Consider the following 20,772-nt stretch of genomic DNA (forward strand, 5'->3'; position numbering starts at 1 on the left):
AATGATGTATTATTTTATCTATTTATAGTCAGAATATGTTTGTTTGGTTTTGACATGAATATATCTGTTAAAATGATGGACTATTTCACTCATCTTTACTCATATTCTGACTATTTATTTTTGCAAAAGTTACATGAAGCAGTAAAGCGGACACCGTTCTTGCATGTGATATGTAATTCAATTCATAAAAATCTGCAGCAAATTAGACAGCAAAATGTATTAAATTTTACTTTTTGTTTATTTAATGTGCATCACATGCCAGCTTTAAAAAAAACTTCAAATACTTGAAATATGAGCGGGGTTTTCTTCTATTTAACACTGCTGTGTTTTGATACTAAAATATATAAATGAGCTGGCATTTATTGAAATGTGTTATGTCATAAGTTTAATCACCAAAGAGCTGCTCTTTTAAATCCTTCACTGAAAGCTTAAAAAATCATTCATTGTAGCATTATGTAAAAAAAAAAAACACTGAGTGACAATTGCAGTAATTCAGTGACCTCCCTTTTGGTCTGCTTGTTCTTTTTTGAGAGTGTGTGTGGTTTATTTGCTCATATTTATGACAGTTATATCATTTGTTTTGTAATGAGGATGTTTAGTAATGATGATTTTGAAAAACACAATAAAAGTTTAAAGAGACAGTTCACCCAAAAAATAGTATGTGTTAATTTAATACCGGCGACACGTGGTTAGCACTGTCGCCTCGCAGCAAGAAGGTTGCTGGTTCAAGCCCCGGCTGGGTCACTTGGAATTTCTGTGTGGAGTTTGCATGTTCTCCCTGTGTTCGTGTGGGTTTTCTCCGGGTGCTCCGGTTTCCCCCACAAGTCCAAAGACATGCACTATAGGTGAATTGAATAAACAAAATTGGCCATAGTGTATGTGTGTGAATAAGTGTGTAGGAGTGTTTCCCAGTACTGGGTTGCAGATGGAAGGGCATCCGCTGTGTAAAACATATGCTGGATACGTTGGCGGTTCATTCCGCTGTGGCGGCCCCTGATGAATAAAGGGACCAAGCCAAAGGAAAATGAATGAATGAATTTAATTACCCTCAGGGATTTTGGCTAAAACTGTGGTGCTTGGTAATTCATAAAATGCAAGTCAAAGGCTATCTGCAAACTCAACTAAATTTACTGTGGCTCCTGATTATACAGTCTTATAGACCATTTTGAAGGTTGTAAACAAAAACAATGGTCCCAACGTATTTCCTGTTTTACATTTTTAATTTCTACAGCTTCCGAGAATCCAAATAGAGCCACGTATTTTATATATATATAGCTGCTTTAACATTAAGTTATGATTAAATTGCCTCTTGTTACAGTTATAAAATAGTTTGATAACAAGCAGGAAATGTTCATGGGCTAATGACATCGCCACATTAAAATGGTGTATAAACCAAAACGTTACTGTAGTTGTGTTGGAAAATGTGAATTATAAATAAATAAATAAACATCCAAGACTCATTAACTTGTCATGTCAAAGTTACAGCTCAGTTCATCAGTGCCAGATAATTATGTAGTGGTGACCGAATGTAGGTCAATTAAGTAATGACGCAGTGCAGCCTGAAAACCGAGAGGGGGCGCACATTAACATATTTAAAAATCAATTATTTACAAATATATACATATATCTTAGAAGTGCGTTTGTTTTATTAATATATACTGTGTGTTTATGTCTCTTTCATTAGTATTTGTAGTTTTTGTTAGTCTGTTTGTAGCCTATTACTTATCGTATGCTCAAAACATGTACTTACTCAGCTAAAAAGAAACCAAACAAAGAGAAAAAAACACAATGCGCATTTCCCCCCTTTTCAACCGTTAAATATCCGGAAAAAACGGAATCCTGTGAGAGAAACGGGCAGTGTGAAGGAGGCTGAGCGGGCTTATGGAATCACAAGGGGAGGCTCCACACCGGCAAAAAGATGACTGGGTGTTGCGTCATTGCTTCTAAACAATGCCATTGGCCGACCGTCAACAGAAGGCGGGGAGTGTGAGTGCTTTGACGTCAGAGTTTGTTTTGAGCATGCGTTGAAATAGCACAGTGCCCCGTGTACGTCCGTGTATTGCTATATAACCAGGAAAAAATGTTCCACTCGCCTCTAGTTCATTATATGTAGACTTGTCAAGAAACCCCAGCGCGCTAAAGGTGTTTGATCTGAGAAAGCTGCTGTGTGTGTGTGTGTATTTCCCCCAGTAGTGTTGAAGTAGGACACGCAGTAGCGCTGCTGCCAGGTACCACGACTGAGAGACAACACAAGGGGAAATTACAGAAGAGGACAACGTTTTTTTTTGTTTCTTCTAGGAAAGGTAAGACAACGATTCAATGTGTTTAATGACATGTAAGTCCTCGTAAATGTGAATTAATATGTCCTTAATATCTTAGGTCAGGCTAATAATCGTGAAAATGATGTAACATTACTCGCATCCCATCACAAAACTACGGATTGCAGGTTTCAGGGATGCGATAGGAAATATCTGATTTGTTTATATAAACATTAACGTTAGATAAAGCCTTTATAAGATCACGTGTAATTTTTCTTGATCAATATATGTGTACAAGATGCTATTGAGGTATGGATGGCGTTCAGCTCTATTGACTTGTATGGTGAGCTGGGCCATAGACGATAAGTCATTGGCTCCTTTAAAATGACCACGTGCTTTTCAGCCTGTCTGCTTTGATATGAATTTTCTCATCTTAAACTAACCAACAATGACAGCTAGTTAAGCTCTCTCTCTCTTTCACAGGCTGCGCACATGCTTGATGCATTACATCACTTGTGTTAACCGAAGTGTAATAACACACGACGACATTCAAAGTCCACGTTTAATTTAACTTAACAGCACATTATTAATGCTTCTTTTGCGTTTTTTTGTTGTATATTCGGTTTAAAAACCAACTATTATCTTAGTTGGTTAAGAAAGAAGATATAGCTATAGTGTTCTTATGAGAAGGTTAGTAATACTGTGATAAGGGGATAGGAGGGGAAGCATGTGAGGAAGATGTGTAGCAGGTTCATATCGGGTAATGTCTGATGTCATCACCGGTTACTCATGTGATGTAACATTACATGTAAACTCAGGTTAAATGCCCTGAATGGATTTGGTAATTGATGCATGTCAGTGAGTTCTAAACTGTAAATGGTTTCTATTGGAAGAGAATAGTAGGTGTGGATGTAGTTTGGTGGCTGCCAACCTGTTGTGCTTTCAAGCTAGACTCGTAACTAGGTTAACTGTTACTGTAATTACGTATTGTATATTGTATATTGCATCAAATAGATGCCATTCGAATGACCAATTAGTAATCTATTGAAAAAAAAAGTGAGTTAATGAGTTATTTTGTAATATGAATTAGCCATGGGTCCTTGGGTTAAAATTTAGATCTTCTTATTTTTCTTTCTGGGGGAAGATAAACACACATAGTGATGATAAACAACAAGAAACTGCAAAAGTAACTTAATGACCAAATAACAATTCAGGCTCATTCCGTATCTGTGTCCACTCAGCTACAAGTCCTTTGCTCAACATTTTTATTTCCATTTTATTTCTAAAGAAGACAACTGTTAAATGTATTGAATATGATTTAAGTAATCCACTATTTTGTACAGGGGAGTCGAAATGACAATTTTGATTTGAGAGTTGTAACTAAAGCAGAGCTTACCCAAAATCGCAGCAACTCGTAACTTTTAGATTTAATGGCTAATTCGTTTGAGTCCGTACGATCTCATTCGTAGAATTTAGTATAAGTTGCATATCCCTAGTGACGGTGGGGTTGGGTGCCATGCCTCCTTTTAAAATTGTACATTTTTGTACGACTGAACTCGTAGGAATTAGCCACTAAACTGACAAAATGTAAAATACTTGTTTCCTCGTGAGATCAAGCTGGCATACCATGTCTGAATGTGAAACAAATCGATTAATTTTTACAGTTTTTATCAGTTTGAAAATGTGTAGCAAAAAACACTTTTGACGTCAGCAACTGATTTTGCTATTGTAATTGCAAATACTACCATGATTGCTCAATCAATATGCATCCACAACATTTGATATGTTGACTTTTATCACGCTTTATGTTTGCCTGTCTTCAAAAAATAGTTAAGAAAAAAAAATTGAGCTGGAAATTTAAAAAATTTATTTTGATTTGACAAAGATTAACCTTGTGGTTATCAAGATTATCACAGCCATATCTGGAAATATTTGGAAATCATTATGTCTTAAGCCTTGAGATGTGAATGAAATTTGTTACATTTATTAATAAAAATGATGAAACACTGTGGAAAACTGTCAATTTTATCAAATGTAATGAGTGTAGTTAACTCAAAATGGACTGAAAGTTAATTCTACCCATTTGAAAAGAGTTTTGAACTCAGTGTTGAAGGTAATGATGAGCTAATTAAACACCTCATTATTTCAGCTTAAATGGAGTAAGTTCACAGTACTCATAGTTTTTTTTTTACTCAAATGGTTTGTTGCAATCGGTTTCCTCTTACGGTTTGAGTTGCCTTAACTTATTGAGATTTACAGTACTCATTTGTTTTGAGTTCTCCTCATTTATCAGATTTTACTGTGCACAGATTGCTTCATTTACTCAAATGGATTATGTTCACAGTACTCATTAGGATTAGTTTATGAACTTAAATGGTTTGTTGCAATCGGTTTCCTCAAATGTTTTGAGTTAGCTTAACTTTTTGTGTTTTACAGTCTTGTCTCTGTCCATATTTTGTTTTGTTTATTTGTGTTAACATGTATAAATTATAGCTAAAATTTCTATTCATTAACTTTAATATGAAGTCTGCTCACTGACGTTTCCTCCTAGATTCCAGTAGTCACAGTATTTCCCCCTTGTATTTAATCTGTAAACAATTTGATCATAGTTGCTGAGATGAAGCTCATTTTTGAGAACAGAACTGATTCTACTAGTTTTCCGGCAGTCCTTTAACAGAATGTACACAGAAAGACGTCCAATTCTGCGTAAACAGTTTAGATAAAAGAACAGAGTTGAGAGGAATCCAGACTGGATTGTGGAAGCTGTATTTTACAGGCTGACATCTGTTAAGCAACAGTGAGGACTTTATTGAGTGCACCGCTTTGCTTAAACAAGTCTGTTGTGCTTGGTTTGGACTTTCCTTATTATTGTACAAGAAGTGCCTGTAGTTGTCATGAATCCTCATTGTCCTTTTTTGCGTTTTCTCATGTGTTATATCGGAGTTCCGCAAAAAAAAGAAACACCGCTGTTAATTTACTTAAATGTGGTGTACCCAAACTGAAAAGTTTGTCATCCTTTACCCACCATTTACTTGTTTCAAATAGGGGCCGAATGACTGAACGATTTTTGGAAGTTGACTTTTATGTTATTAAAGAACCCATATTTTGCATTATAAAAGGTCATATTTTGATTTTGGGGGTCTCACAGAGAGAAACGCCCGCAAAGAAGCGTGTTAAACACCAGCATATTACTCTACTCCTAACCCCAAGTAATAACAACAACACACATTCAGTATTAATCCACACAGTGGCAAGAGTTGCACTATTTTGAAAATTGATCGCACTGCATGTGCGTAGGAACAGATGATGGTGGTCAAAACAAAGGCAAACAGCAGAGGCTTGCAGGTTCAGAAACGCATTTAAATCGATAAAAGAAGAAGCACGCATTGCGTTTTCAGTGTAATTTTGGACTCAATATGTGAACAGCCCATGCAGATTTAACCTGAGTGATGCAGTACAAGCACTGATCTGAAGGGAAAGGTGCATTCACATTTTACTGAAAACTTCATTTCATATTTGGTGATGTACCGTTTCGACGTTGACGCATTCAGGTAAAAGATCCAAACCCAACAAAATTCATTTATTTGACTCAATAGTTCAATACTTTTTTTCAATAGTTTTAAACATGGTGCACTTTCAGATTTATGATGTTTTCATTCACTTAGTGCTGTGTTACACACTGCAAAGAAGGTCATTTTCAAAAACCTACAATAGGGGCTCTTTAAGTCAAGTCGATCTCGACTAATCGCTGGAGACATCATCAATAAAACACAAGACACAAATATTTTACAACACGCCACAATTTGACATTTATTCACAGAAAATACACACACATGTTGTTTGACAGCTCATAACAAGATGCAAAAACAATTCAACATTATCAATGAATAATTTAGAGGGAAACTAATGCATTGTTAATTTCGTTAATAGCGCAACATTAGCACGGGTTAATTTTAGTACAAAGCAAATGCAGTCAGCACATTGATTATGGCTCATACTACTAAAAATGGACATGTATTTATCTTGTGCAAAGAAATATAATTTGGCAAAAGTAATGCATACATCGTCAGTACACGGTACATCGAATACCAATTCATGGCAAGTTATTTCATAACAACATGGCACACGAAAGAAAAACGCTATAAGTCGACTCTGTCAATGTTTGTTCAATGTAGCACAATGGCTGTGCAATTAATCGAAAATTCGGTTTCGATTCCAATTTTGGCTTCTAACAATTATGAAAAAACATTAGTCGAGATAAACGATTATTGCATCATATGCCGCCCCCTTTCCAGTTGAACTTATTTGTTGCTCAGTTTCACGTGAACATTACTAAAGACATGTATTGTAATGTAACTTTTGCAGCACAGAATGCGCAACATTCATTGATGTACATTCGAATAATTCATGTTTTTAAAAGCGCGTATGAGACCGCATGCTGTTGTGTTTGCGCTCAGCCTCAGAGGCGAGCAGAGCACACACATCTAAAGTCATCTTAAGGTGTCAAAACGCGGTGTTTAATGATTATTCTTAACCCTCATTTGTGTAATAAACAAACGAGATGAGAATTAAGACATATGAAAGAAAAACCATTAAACAGAACAGCGCGCAATATTCCTGCTGCTGTCTGTTTTAATCATTTTTAATCAAACAACAAAAGGACAAAATCACTTGCTGCTTTTGACTGAAAGACTTTTGTAGCTATAATTAAAGTTTACAGTAAAGATGCTTAAAGCACAGTTTGTTTCAGATTTTTATTCTATTGTATTTATTTCCCTTTCCTTATTTACAGGGAGAAAAATAACATATATATATATACATATATACAATTGAAGTCAGAATTATTAGCCCTCCTGAATTATTTGCAACCCTAAGTTTAATTTAACTATCCCTTTAAACTTCCATTAAATATTGTTGTTTTTTTCCCCCCTGATACTGCTTCTTGATGTTTATTCCTAAAATGCAAGTCACCTGCAATATGAACTTTGAAATTCTCCCAAAAAGTACACCCTGGATGGTGAATCAGTTTCAGGTAAAAAAAAATTTTATTTAAATGTTCTACTGAAGTAAATTAACCTGTGATGTGGATGATTTAACAGTGATTAACCTAACACTATGTTTATTTTTTGGGGTGAACTATCCGTTAAACGTTTTTTTTTTTTTTTTTTTTTTAATCAAATCTTCTGCTTTTTCTCTTAGTCTGAATCAGCATTGGTCAGCGGAAGTCACTGCTTACTTGTTAATCCAAAATGGCGAGTTTATTGTTTTTAATTATAGAAATTGCCAATTAGCTGTATTGATTTCTCAGAGCCTAATCTAGTGAGAAGAAGCTTGTAATGAAATGGTCGAGCTGAGAGAGCATGTTAACATGGCAGCTGGCTGACAGACACTAAACATTTTGTAATACACCACTGAAAAAAGTCAAAAGTATTCAGGTTTTTTTTCCTCTTTTTGATTTGTTCTTTTTCTCAGTCATCTGATCACTCACCAAATAGGATTTAGGCTGTTGAGGATTAAAAAAAAAAAAGTCATCACTCACACTCTCCATCATGCTATTTCAGGCCCGTTCTTACCGATTCTGTATCTCTGTTCTCTCTTCTTCTTTTTTTCACTTTTTTTTTGTGTGAAACAAAATCACACATTTTAAAAGCCTGTTTCTGTCATTTACAGAATGAGTTTCCAAAGGGTTTTGATCTAAATTAGTTCTGGTAGTTAGTAGTTTGATTGTTAATAGTTTGTGTTAATGTGTAAATATTTTTTTAAATGTATGTTTTTAATGCTTAAAACTGTAAAGATGCTACAGTAAACCAGCAATTTTATAACCAGCAAATCCTAACAATTTTTGCTAACAATTATTTACTATGTCATTATTCCAGGTGTAGTTAGGCCTGTTAATTGTTTATTTATTTATAATAAATAAATAATATTTATTTATTTATTTATTAAGGAGTATGCATTATGTTTGCTGGGTTTTTCAATACAGTCTAAGGTCAAAATTGCAGCAAAGTAAATAATAAGAAGTATTTAATAAAACAATAACATGTTAATATTATTAAAAAGAGCATGTTTTTTTTTCTGCAAAAAAATGACCTGCTAAAATGATAATAATTTTCTCAAATATCATCAACATCATCATCATCATCATCATCATGTTATACTTTTTGGTTGTAACAATTTTTAAAGCTTGCTTGAGGAATTTTCATCATGAAAATAGCAACAACAAATGAATTACCATTTAAATGTATCAATTGTGTTTTGATCAATGCTGTGTGATTTAATATATTATGTTGTATAATGCGAGAAAAAAGATGTTCACTCTTACAATTCCCTAAGAAATTTTCACTGCTGCAACAACTTTGTTTGTTAAAATAAAAAAAAAACATTACATGAAAATGATGTCATGATGTTAAATAGGAATGCAACTATTAACCAATTTCACTATTAACCATGCTTTAGTTTGTCACAGTTAATATCGCAAACGCTTCTCAACACCGTGTTTCTGCACAAAACAAAACTGCTGCAACTAAACAAAGTTACGCCAACTGTGCGCTAGTTTGAAGTTCCAAGGTTGTACACCATAGCTAATACATACACACACTAGATTAACTATGGCTATGGCTGAGGCTGTTAACTAAGGGCTGTTCACATATTGTGTCTTTTGAATTTCGCAAGTTCGTTATTTCCAATGGAGGATATTGCACATATTGGGATCTTTCCAGATGCACCTAGTTAAAAGAATGCCGTGAGCGCACCGCAAGTCACGTGACAAGAACTAGACCAATTAGCTTTATACTTTGTATGAAATATACACAGATTTCTACTCCAAAGAGGAGAAGAAAAAAAAATTAAAAGACCAAACAATTTTAATAAAGGATATTTGATCAATAGTGCCTCTCAGACCGAGGTTTAGCAGCCTTTTACTACATTTGTTCTCTTTAAAAGCGAAATACTTAGCTAATGTGTAGCTTACATTTACCTTAGACACATTTTTTCCTTTTTTTTCTTTATTCTTCTCTTTTTCTTTATATTTTCATTGTTCTGTCATTTATTTTCAGTGTAAAATTATTACTTCTGTTTAAATGCCAGTCCAAAGAGAAATGGACTATTGTTTGTTTTTATTATTATTTTGTGTTGTATTATTTAGTTACTGAGCAGCAATAAATAACACTTAAAATATAAGTTTTTGTGTGATTTTTCTAAACTAGTAATGTTTTGAAATAAATGAATGCATAATAATCATGACAACCATGAAAACGGGATTATTCTTCAGACTATAATCGTATACCAAAATCTATATATACTAAACTGTATTATACTTACTAGTAAGTAAATGCTTAACAATGTGCAAAGCACTTTTTAGTGACTGACATTCATTTTCATGTGCAGTTGACCTTATAAAAAAAAAAAAAAAGCAGGCAAACAGGGTCACATGTACTTGACCGCATGGTTTTATAAATTTGGTTTTTCGTGTCCTTGATGGTGCTGCTTTTTCTTTGGTCACACAATGTTCAGACAGTGGTTTCTGCAAGTGTTTCATGAGTCTGTCTGATGGATATATAACATATTTACTATGTCTGGTTGAGTTGATATTAGGGCTGCACGATATTGGAAAAGTCTCACATTGCGATGTTGTTGTTTTTTTTTTTCTTCTTTTTTTATAGATATGTATATAGACATGCATACACACACACAAACACAAACAATTGAAGTCAGAATTATTAGCCCCCCTTTTGACTTATTATTTCTTTTGTAAATATGATGTTTACCAGAGGATATTTTCACAGTATGTCTGATAATATTATTTCATCTGGAGAAAGTCTTATTTGTTTTATTTCGGCAAGAATAAAAGCAGTTTTTAATTTTATAAACACCATTTTAAGGTCAAAATTATTAGCCCCTTTAAGCTAGATATATTTTTTGAAAGTCTACAGAATAAACAATCGTTATACAATAACTTGCCTACTTACCCTACCCTGCCTAGTTAACCTAATTAACCTAGTTAAACTTTTAAATGTCACTTTAAGCTGTATAGAAGTGTCTTGAAAAATGTCTAGTCAAATATTATTTACTGTCATCATGGCAAAGAAATCAGTTATTAGAAATTAGTTATTAAAACTATCATGTTTAGAAATGTTGAAAAAAAATATTTTCTCCGTCGAACAGAAATTGGGGAAAAAAATAAATGGGGGCTAATAATTCTGACTTCAACAGTATATATAAATTGAGCCTCCTGGGGCTTGAGTCGCCACATACAAGGACAATACATTTTAGCTCTTCAGTGGCTATTTAAAATACATTGAATATTTTCTATTTTGTTACAGACAAACAGTGTCATCCTGCAACTGTTTTGCAGCATATGAAATGTCCCAAACTTTATTTTTAACTGTCCAAAATGGGGAAAAAAAACTTGTTTTTAGTCTTTGATAGTCAAAGCAAGTTCAAAAATATATATGTATATATTTGTGTGTGTGTATATATATAAAGTTTTCAATAACTCAGTTCAACTGTGGTGATCTGCAAATAATATAATAAATTGTAATCACATGTCAAATACAAACATTTAACAATTAAACAAAATAACATGCTTATCGTTGTATAAGTAATTTCACACAATAATGTAAAATTAATATCTTTATATTTTAATCTTTAATAAATAATCTATTTCAGCTCGATTAATCCAGCGACGTGACTGTTGCGGATACACACATTGCATTATTGATGCTCAAACAATATATTGTTCAGCTCTTGTTGGTCTTATTATTTTCAAAGTGTGAACAATTTGAAAATTATGTTTTTAAATTCTTTCATCCACTTAGTTATGTTTAAAGCACTATATTCAGTTTGTTGGTGTTACTGAACACATTTATTAATCAACCCTTTATTAATCTGGGGTCGCCACAGTGGAATGAACTGCCTACTTATCCAGCACATGTTTTACTCAGCAGATGCCCTTCCATCTGCAACCCAACATTGGGAAACACCCATACACTCTTACACGCACTCACATACACTATGGCCAATTTAGCTTATTTAATTCACATCTACCGCATGTCTTTGGACTGTGGGGGAAACCGGAGCATGCGGAGGAAACCCACGCGAACATGGGGAGAACATGCAAACTCCTCACAGAAATGCCAACTGACCCAGCCGGGGCTCAAACCAGCGACCTTCTTGCTGTGAGGTGATTGTGCTACCCACTGCGGCACCGTGGTGCTTGATTTCTCATAAAGTATTTTTATTTCTCATAAAGTATCTAATGTAAATGTCTTTTAACACACTTTATTAATTTGTGTCAGTTGATTTTAAATTTTAGTTTTAAAAGCTGTTTTCACTTTATCTTGCATTGAGGCTCAAATCTCTACTTTAGCATCATTCACTCTTACTGAAGGAAATGTTCATACAAAATTAGATTAAATAGATTTTTTTTTAAAAATAAAAGTTACATTTATTTGCTGACTTGTGGAGAAATAAACACTAACAAAAAGTTATACAAATGATATAAAACAACAATTTTGAACCTGACTTCAACCAGTGATGTGATTTTTGCCTCATTTCCATAATTAAATAGTTTCTAAACTTTATATGATATGTTTGATATGTTTTTTCAAGGAAAACTCCACTTATTTTAGGAAATAGGCTCATTTTACAAGTCAACTAGAGTAAAACGGTTGAGTTTTGCCATTTTTAAATCCATTCAGTTTATCTACGGGTCTGGCGGGTGCACTTTTAGCTTAGGTTAGCATAAATCATTCATTTAGATTAGACCATTAGCATCTCGCTCAAAAAAATATATATTTTAAGGTTTTCTTTTTTTATTATTATTTGAAGCTGTAGTTACTTTATGTACTAAAGGCTGGTTTATACCTCTGCGTGGAGTGATCAGCCTGACCCATGGTGCCTGCCTTGCATGTAGTTGTGCATTTTGTGTTGATGTGTGTTTGTGTGATGTTTGTGTTGCTCTGCAATAACACTATGTTTTTTTTATTTTCCTCTGTCAAGTTTCTTCATGGCTGTTTTTTTTCTTTCTGAATGCTATCTTAATGTAGGCATAGCTAAAACTCACTCATTCAAAGGCGGAAACCGGCAGACGCGCAACAACATTAATCATAAATTACTTCGCTAATTATACTTCGCTTGACACAGAAGTATAAATCAGCCTTAAGATTGATAGACAATGGAAAGTTGCTTTTTTTCTAGGCTGATATGCAGCATCTGAAAATAGTCCCCAGATAACTAGGCAGCAGCGACACATAATATCATTGTGCCTGCTGCAGCCATGGCAGCAAAGTTTCTTGATTATAATTCCAGAATGTTTAGTTCCTAGCTATATCAACCCACAAAATGGCAACGTTCATTGACAATCGGGGTTTGTATGTAATGCAGATATAAAAGAATCATGTTATAAATAGGAAAATTATGAGATGCTAATGGTCTAATCTGATTCAATGATTTATGCTAAGCTAAAAGTGCTTGCGTCAGTTCCATAGATTGGCTGAATGGATTAAAAAATGGTGAAACTCTAGTGGAGTTGTTAAATGAGCCTATTTTCAAAAAAAAAAAGTGCAGTGTTACTTTAAGGTAATCAAATTAACTGGGGAAGTATGGAGACTATATATTTTTAATTCACCTGCAGTGTCTTAAATTAATTGTGCCACATCTCTTGAGAGCTTTCAGTTGATTTACACCTCTATAAATGACTCTTGCTGTGCTGCAGTAAATGTCCTCATGATTTCTTGGCCAGTTTATTTTAAATCCTTCACCGTGTATCTGTCAGAAGCTCTTCAAATGCCAACTCCTTCCCTTTGGGGGGTCTTTTTTTGTTTAACTGACATGCATCTAAAGACTCGTGCTTTAAATTCGTTTCTGCAGGAATTTGTTATTCCTTGATAGCGACTCAAAGGCTTGTCTTGAACCCCTGTGGAGGTCTAAATCAGCTCTCTTGGAGCCTGGGGCCCGGTTCAGATGTCAGGTTCTTACTGTGATGTGGTATTATAGCTAATCTCACTTTACCACTGAGAGAATTAATTAAACAGCATTTTTGTGTGAATTCACTGCTGCGGAGGAATGTGTTGTCATGGGCGTGAAAAGGTCAAGTGTGTTCGTGACTGAAACCAAGTAGTGAACAATTTATGGTTTTCGGTCATGTGACCCACCTTCAGGGCAAAAAACACTGGCTGTAATGACAGGTACACTGGGATGCCCATAGAAATGTCACACAAACCCATCATATTTCTATCTTTTTCAAGCTACGAATATTTGGATCACATATCAACAGAACAAAACAGAGATATGATCACAAACTAAATTATGAGCACTTGCGGTCCATACACTGGTGTTGGTTTGTTTTGCTTAATATTTGCTGGTAGGGATAACCTATTCGTTCACTTTGCTATTTATACTTTGACTTGAGCATTTCAATTTATACTTTAATTGCACCCAAATTAAAATAGAAGCTGTATAAAAACATACTGACAGTTAAAATATTAGGTACCATGTTTTGGGTCACTGACTTCACCATTCCGCACAAATCCATATGTTTTTCCTTTCTGATCTTTCCTTCTATGAGGGAATTCTGTTGAAGCAAAGCCCAGATGTGTCTCTTCTTCATGTTATTGCACAACAATTATCAGACTTTTTGGCTTAAAAAAAGAGGAATCACTCAGCCTGTGACATGACGGTCAACACAAGACAGTATAGTATCCCCTAATTGTGTGACATCACGTGAAAACTATATGGTGTTTTCAATCTTAAAGCCTTTGTGAACTCAATTTACTCTGCTTATTTTGCTTGCGCACAATGTTATTCTTTAGGTGACGTATTACTGTGCGCTCAGACACTGCACTGCAGTGCCTTTTACTTTTTTCCGCTTGTATCGGAGCTGCAGCAGTTTGTCCGTTCGTCATCCTCTGTGGAAATGGTTTATGGTTGCCTAGTTACAAGACGCCAGGGGAGTGTGAGCACAAATCGCATTTGAAAATGGTGAAGGAAACCACATGCTCGCACTTGTCACTTCAGGCAAAGAGCTTAGAATGACCAAGAGGCGACACTCAATAGAACGTTCCATTGCAACAGCAGCACCCAGCAACAGCCCTGGGTTCCACCATTTTGGAGTGAAAATCCATATACTGTCCATATGTCCATATACTGATTTCACGCGGCCGCCATTTTTAAAAGCAAAATCGAGGCTGCTGTGGAAGGAAACCCGGAAGTATCGTTGGGAGTTATATAGGAACGTTGTGTACCTGGCTGTATATCTTATCAGCGAAGAGAAAGTGACACAAATTTATCATTTCACCGCCTTCCGAGTGACCCGAAGGTCCGTTCTGATTAAATAGTGAAAATAAAAAGGGATATCAGAGCTCATTTTCAGCTAAGTTAAGGGAAATGGCACTAGTTAGTTAATGTTTTGTTTCCTAAACACACGTTTTAGAAGGAATTTAGGGCAGTAAACTGTTGAGCACTGGTGAATACTATGGTAAATCAGCGCTGTTTATGAACGCGCTCAGCGGCGCTTGAATGTTAGCAGGAAATGGACGTTTTTAAAAAACGTACCCAGTACCGGAAAAACAGTACCGAAACAGTAATTTTCATTCCAAAATGGCCACCGAGCCATCTAGTGGCTGTTTCCCAAATCGCACTAGAGAGTCGCCTCTTGGTGATTCTATGCTCTTTGCTTCAGGTCAGAATAACACCACATGTGAAAATCAATGCCGTGGCTAGCAGCAGTGAGGAGATTGTAAACAAAAAAGCATGCAAGGATGTCCCCATGTCCCCAGAGTGGCTTTTGGTTTCTTTTCAGGTGCATCCTAGCCACTAGCTCCCCATCTGATGAGTTTTTAGCTTAGTGTTAATGTAGTCATCCAACTTCATAATTTGTAATGTTGCAGTATGTATTTGAATAATGATTGTTGGTTATTTTACTTGAAAGCTCAGATTTGATTATCATAATTTTTGTTGTTGACAGAGTTTGAATTTTACTGTATCATTATTATTCACACCTTAATGTTTGCTTTGATTGTTCAGCATTTGCACATTACCATTGCACACACTTTGTAATATTTTATTTATCAAGTTTAAGAGTCACTTTATTACTTGTACTTATTTTATTAGAAAGACATGAGATGATTTTGTTTAAATATTTTTGTTGTTGACTATTAAAACTATTTTCCTTCGTAATGTTGGTAAATTAAAAATAAAGTGGTTAAAAAATCCTAGTATTTCTAAATGGATTGTTAAAAAAAGCCCCATGTCTGAACATTTGATGTGCGTTTGTAGTGGCGGTCCTTTTCTGTTTGACAGATTCAGCAACAATATTAGTTAGTTTTAGCCCTGGCCCCTTCTAAATGTTCTGGTTTAAGTACATAAACATACTGAAATAAATCTCTTGACTATTATTACACTGTTCGTTGTTTTTACTCAGTCTACGCTTTGTCATTTTTAGTTTTTGTCTTTTTTCCTTTTTAAAACTTGTTTTAAATGAGTTTTTATGCATTTTTTTTCTGTAACATTAAATCCTTGTATTTCTGTTTTACTTATTTCAGTTCAGACTAATTTATTTCAGTTAGTTCACTAGTTCCTAAAGCATCATATGTTTTTATTATGGAGATTTTTAATGTTAAGTTTTCATTATTATATTATTTTTTTGAATTTATATTATTGTATTACAATTAGTAAAACTCATTTTTATTGTCTTTTTAGGTAGCAATGACAGCACTGACTATACACGTGTATATTTAAAAAGTCCATAACTGTTACACTACTGTTTATTAAAAAAAAAAAAAATATATATATATATATATACTGTTAATTAAGAGCAATAGAGCATATATTAGACTAAAACTAAAAGATACTTGCTCACTCCCCGTTTTATATAGAAGTTGATATTTAGCCACACCATGTTGATGTTTCATAACATCTAATTTTTATGAAGTGGGTTGTTAGCACAATGCTCAACCCCCAACCTGGAGGACAAGGACATACACACCATCACTAAAATTGCAATCATAAAAAATAAATGAACAAAATTGGTTTTGAACCCTCTAGAATCCTGTTGTGGAGACTCAAATTTACAAGCCTTAAAGTCGCATTATTTGGCACGATCTTTGCTAAACATTAAAAAGGAAGTTTTGAACATATTAATGCTGAGACTGAGGTTTTATTAGGAATGTTTGTGGAGTTTTATTATAGTCACGAGTGATGAGTTTAAACGACAGGTTTCACTTCCAGTCACATTGTATAGTTGACATTTGGTTATGTAGAAAGACAAAAACATCATGCTGTCAAACTAACCTCAAAAACACTCTTTGGTGTTTTATTCTGACCTTTTAATGAGTTGAAATTTTCTTATTGGAAAAAAATATATAATAATAATAATATAAAAAAAAATATATATACATATATATATATATATATATATATATATATATATATATATATATATATATATATATATATATATATATATATATATATATATATATCATTTTTTTTTTATTATTATTATTTTTTTTCGTTCTTGTCATCAAAGAATCCTGATAAATATTTATCACACTTTCCACAATAATCTACAAGAAAATGCAACCCTGGTTTCCAGTGTTGACAGTAATATATTTCGTGAGCACCGACTGAGCAAATTTGTGAGAGAAATATACAACTGCCCAAGAAAAAGTCTTAAAATGTATTATTTTCATTCAACAGCAAAAGTCTGTTGAAAGTAGGGCAGTGCTTTAATCCACTTTAGTGTCTTGAAGCTGAAGAGCTTGTTGTTTTAGTCTTGCTTCAGAAATATATTTTTTTTCCTAGAGAGTTTATCTCTAGGGTTTAAGGTATCCAACATTAACACCTCGGCCAAATATGTTTTTTGGCTGGAGCTTTTCCAACCTCAGGCTCATGCCAGATCCACGAGTGTTTACTTAACCCGTTTTCATGATGTTGCCATACAAGTTTGAGATTTTGGGTTTGTCGTATTAAATCTGCTTTTGTGGAAATCAGGACTAAAGGCCCATTCACACCCAGGACAATGACTATAATGATAACTGTGATGGTTTAATAGTCATTCCAAAGGTGCGGTCAAATTTACTGTTAAACTCTTCTTACAGGGGGACAAACACACCTATGTAATGCTAACTCATAAAATCAGTTTCACGAAAATAACCTGTTGTCCCAGTTTACATGGTAAGCAATATCTGGCAATCCAAACTGCAACTTACATTTTTTTTAAAAGTTTTTTCACGTTATTGTAGAAGAGTATTACAAGTATCAGTCTGGACACTTACACATTTTATCTCAATTATTGTTTTAAATTTTTTAATTTCATAATTGTTGGAGAGCAAAAAAGAAATCGAAATGTAGTTTTGATTTTTCACACAGCCCTACTTTTAAATCAATGTAAGGGGAAGAAATCTATGATGATCGCTTTATGCTGAAGCTTTCTAACCTTATTTCTATAAAAAATACATAATAATAATAGAAAATGGCACTTTTACAGGAACTCATGCATTGTCAGGATATTAATGTTCATGTAAACACACTCATGCAAGAAAGACTTCATGCAATGTGTAGTTCCAAATGAGGGCAATAAATATTTCCGTCCAAAAATGTGAATTAAATTTAAGCGCAAACCTGGAATATTGCATAAAAGACGTGCGAATAAAGCAGCGTCTCCATCCAACGAGTCAAAGAGAACAAAATTGTCTGTTCCTGATTAACTAGCGCCAATTCTCAACAGTAAAAACAGAAAACAATGCAGACAGGTAATGATTGTGCGGTGGTGTTGGAAGGTGTCGGACTTGGAGCACAGATGCTCTTGACTGTTCTGGAGGCGATTAATAATATAATAACACTAATACTGGCGTTTTAGAATGACCAAAACAACATTTCAGATGTTTTACCATGTGCTCGACCTGCTGGTTTGTCCATTCACACCCATTTTTATTACCACATGATCTCTTATAAAAAAAAATCTCATGACCTTTTTTTTTAACATGCATACTGGAATTTGTTCTGTTTCCATTGTAGTTTATGCACATTTTTTATCAAATAAAAAGTTTATCCTACTCAGTTATGCACATACGTTTTTTTAATGTGCATTTTCAAAATTGATACGCATCTTGGCATTTCCATCAACCTTTTTTTAATGTGCATATCCAAAATGCACAAAAATAGGCGGATGGAAACATAGCTGCTATTTCAAGCAAATTGTTCAAAATACCAAACACAACTGATTTGTTTATTCATTTAGGAAATAAACACTGTAGTTTTACTCTGAGAAGCACACGGTTTGCTCCAACTTTGATTAGAACAATCATTTAGTTGGTGGAAAAAACTGAATGTAATATGTATATCACTCAGTAGTAAAACCCATACAGAGCTTCTGCAGGGAAAGTTTGCTTTATATTAAGGGCTTAAAACTAACATAAGATATAGTTAGCATGTGTATTTTTTTTTAGCAGAATCACTGACAGACACATGTGCTGCTGACAGTTTAACGTGTTTGAGATGTGCTGTTTTTCTCAGTGTGTAACTTACGTTCACTACTCATTACAAATACTTCCATTTTGCTGTCAGGTCGGGAGCTCATGAGCCTTCTTCATGCAAGTTTATGGCAAATTACATCAGTTTAAAGTAAAAAAAACCTATGCTCTCTTTGTGAAAAATATTTCTTGATAAAATAAAATAAATAAAATGAAAAGAAATGTTCTATGTTTAATCGAGCTACATTTTCAAAATCTGTGAATTGATGCAGAATCAGCTTTTCGAGCAATTTTTCACCACATCTCCAATATTTAGAATTGAAAACCTACGAGTAAGTGAATGTATTATGTGCTGATCTAAATGAGTTATTTTTATTTTGTTACAATGTTTGAATGTCACATGATTTATACATTTTATATTTATATATAATAATAATAATAATAAGTCATGTACAAATAAAATAATCTTTCAGATATGTATGCATCACATTTCAAAGTTTCATTTTCATTTTATCTTTTATTTATTTATTTTTTTTTAACCATATATCACCCAGCCCTTAAAACTGCTTGGACAAACTGTGCAGCAGCAGAATCTTTGGACAGATCTGTGATGATCACATTGCGAAGACAAACTATACCTGAAGGGTCATCATGACTAACAGCAGTGAAGCTCAGTCTTGATTTAAACTGACATCTCACTCTGTTTGTCTACGTGCCTCATAGATTTACACACACATACACACGTTTACATGCAGACAACACAGCCTATCTCTAATCAGTGTAAATATTCTTGGGAATTGTGCTGAAGTTCATAATCAGGTCAGATAATATCATGACACGCTTTTTTTTTTTCTGTACACATGCACACTGAACCGAAAGACCTTTTATTAAACTCCTTCACCCAACTGTAAAATCATCCAGTGTGACTGGCACACAGAAAAGATTTAGTTATACTCCTTTTATATAGTAATTTTTCCATTTCAGAATGCTGAAAACTAACTGCACATTTTACCGTTGACAGTACAATACATTTTCATTTATAAAATCCAATCAATTCAATTGAAAACCACATAATTGGCAATGTTTATGAAGCTAAAACCATTTCCTACACAGATTCCGTAATTAGTTTAATATACGTTGAATAACACATGTATATCCTTTTAATTGCTTGGTTTTTAAACTGTGACTGTGGACCTTTATGCACAAGTTTAGAAACTTCACTTCAAAAAAAAAAAATTGTACAAACTGAGGGATGTTCAAATTATTGTCTTTTATAATCAACTTCATTCAACGTTTCATAATCGTGTTTCAAACCCCACAACATTTAATTAACGCATTAGTTTACCCCAAAAATTTAATTCTGTTATTAATTACTTACCCTCAAGTCGTCCCAAATCCCAGAGACAAATAATCTTTTTCGAAACTCGAGTTTGGACTGTTGTTATCTATCTATCATCAAATGAAATCTGACTTGCGTTCATTAAACAGTAAGAAAGATTAATAAGTCCTGACTGTTTCACATGGATTTATTAATCATTCTTACTGTTTAATGAACACAATCTGTCGTAGATTATTAAAGACGCAAACCCCTTGCTGCACGACAGCTGCACCTTTAGCAAACCTCCTAATTCCTGCAGCACGAGGACTTAATGATTGTTTATGAGCGTCAAAAGTGGCTGATCTGTTCGGCGAAATATTTGACTGCGTGTCATTGCATCCCAAATGACTAAAACAATATAAAGAAATCTCCATTCTGCTGAGCGAGAGCGCTATTTAAACTGATCAGCACATCATCGGTGACAAGCGTGCTCAGGCCCGAATGTAGTATGAGTGCGGGCCATCGGGGGAGACAGGAGGGGGGACAAGCATGCTTAGGCCCCAGTTCAAGGTAACTGTACATAGTGTGAGTACGCCCTCAAACATGGCTGATTTGCCATTGTGTTCACGTGCTCAACAGAAATGACTTTGATTGGTCGTGAAGGTCATCAGTTCACCGAACTCACCTCTGTTTACTGGTTGTAACCACAGATACAGGGACACTG

The 20,772-nt window shown here is 34.2% G+C and overlaps 1 protein-coding gene across 1 annotated transcript in view; it reads left to right on the forward strand.

Moving 5' to 3' along the window:
• Positions 1–2,155: 2,155 nt before the first annotated feature.
• slc23a2 (solute carrier family 23 member 2) overlaps positions 2,156–20,772 on the forward strand; it is a 74,986-nt gene continuing 56,369 nt past the window's right edge. Inside the window, exon 1 of the mRNA XM_056463308.1 lies at positions 2,156–2,303. The gene's annotated coding sequence lies outside the window, so the exon portion shown is untranslated. The remainder of the gene's footprint in view (positions 2,304–20,772) is intronic.

Source organism: Danio aesculapii, chromosome 8, assembly GCF_903798145.1.
Source record: "Danio aesculapii chromosome 8, fDanAes4.1, whole genome shotgun sequence".
Classification (NCBI taxonomy): domain Eukaryota; kingdom Metazoa; phylum Chordata; class Actinopteri; order Cypriniformes; family Danionidae; genus Danio; species Danio aesculapii.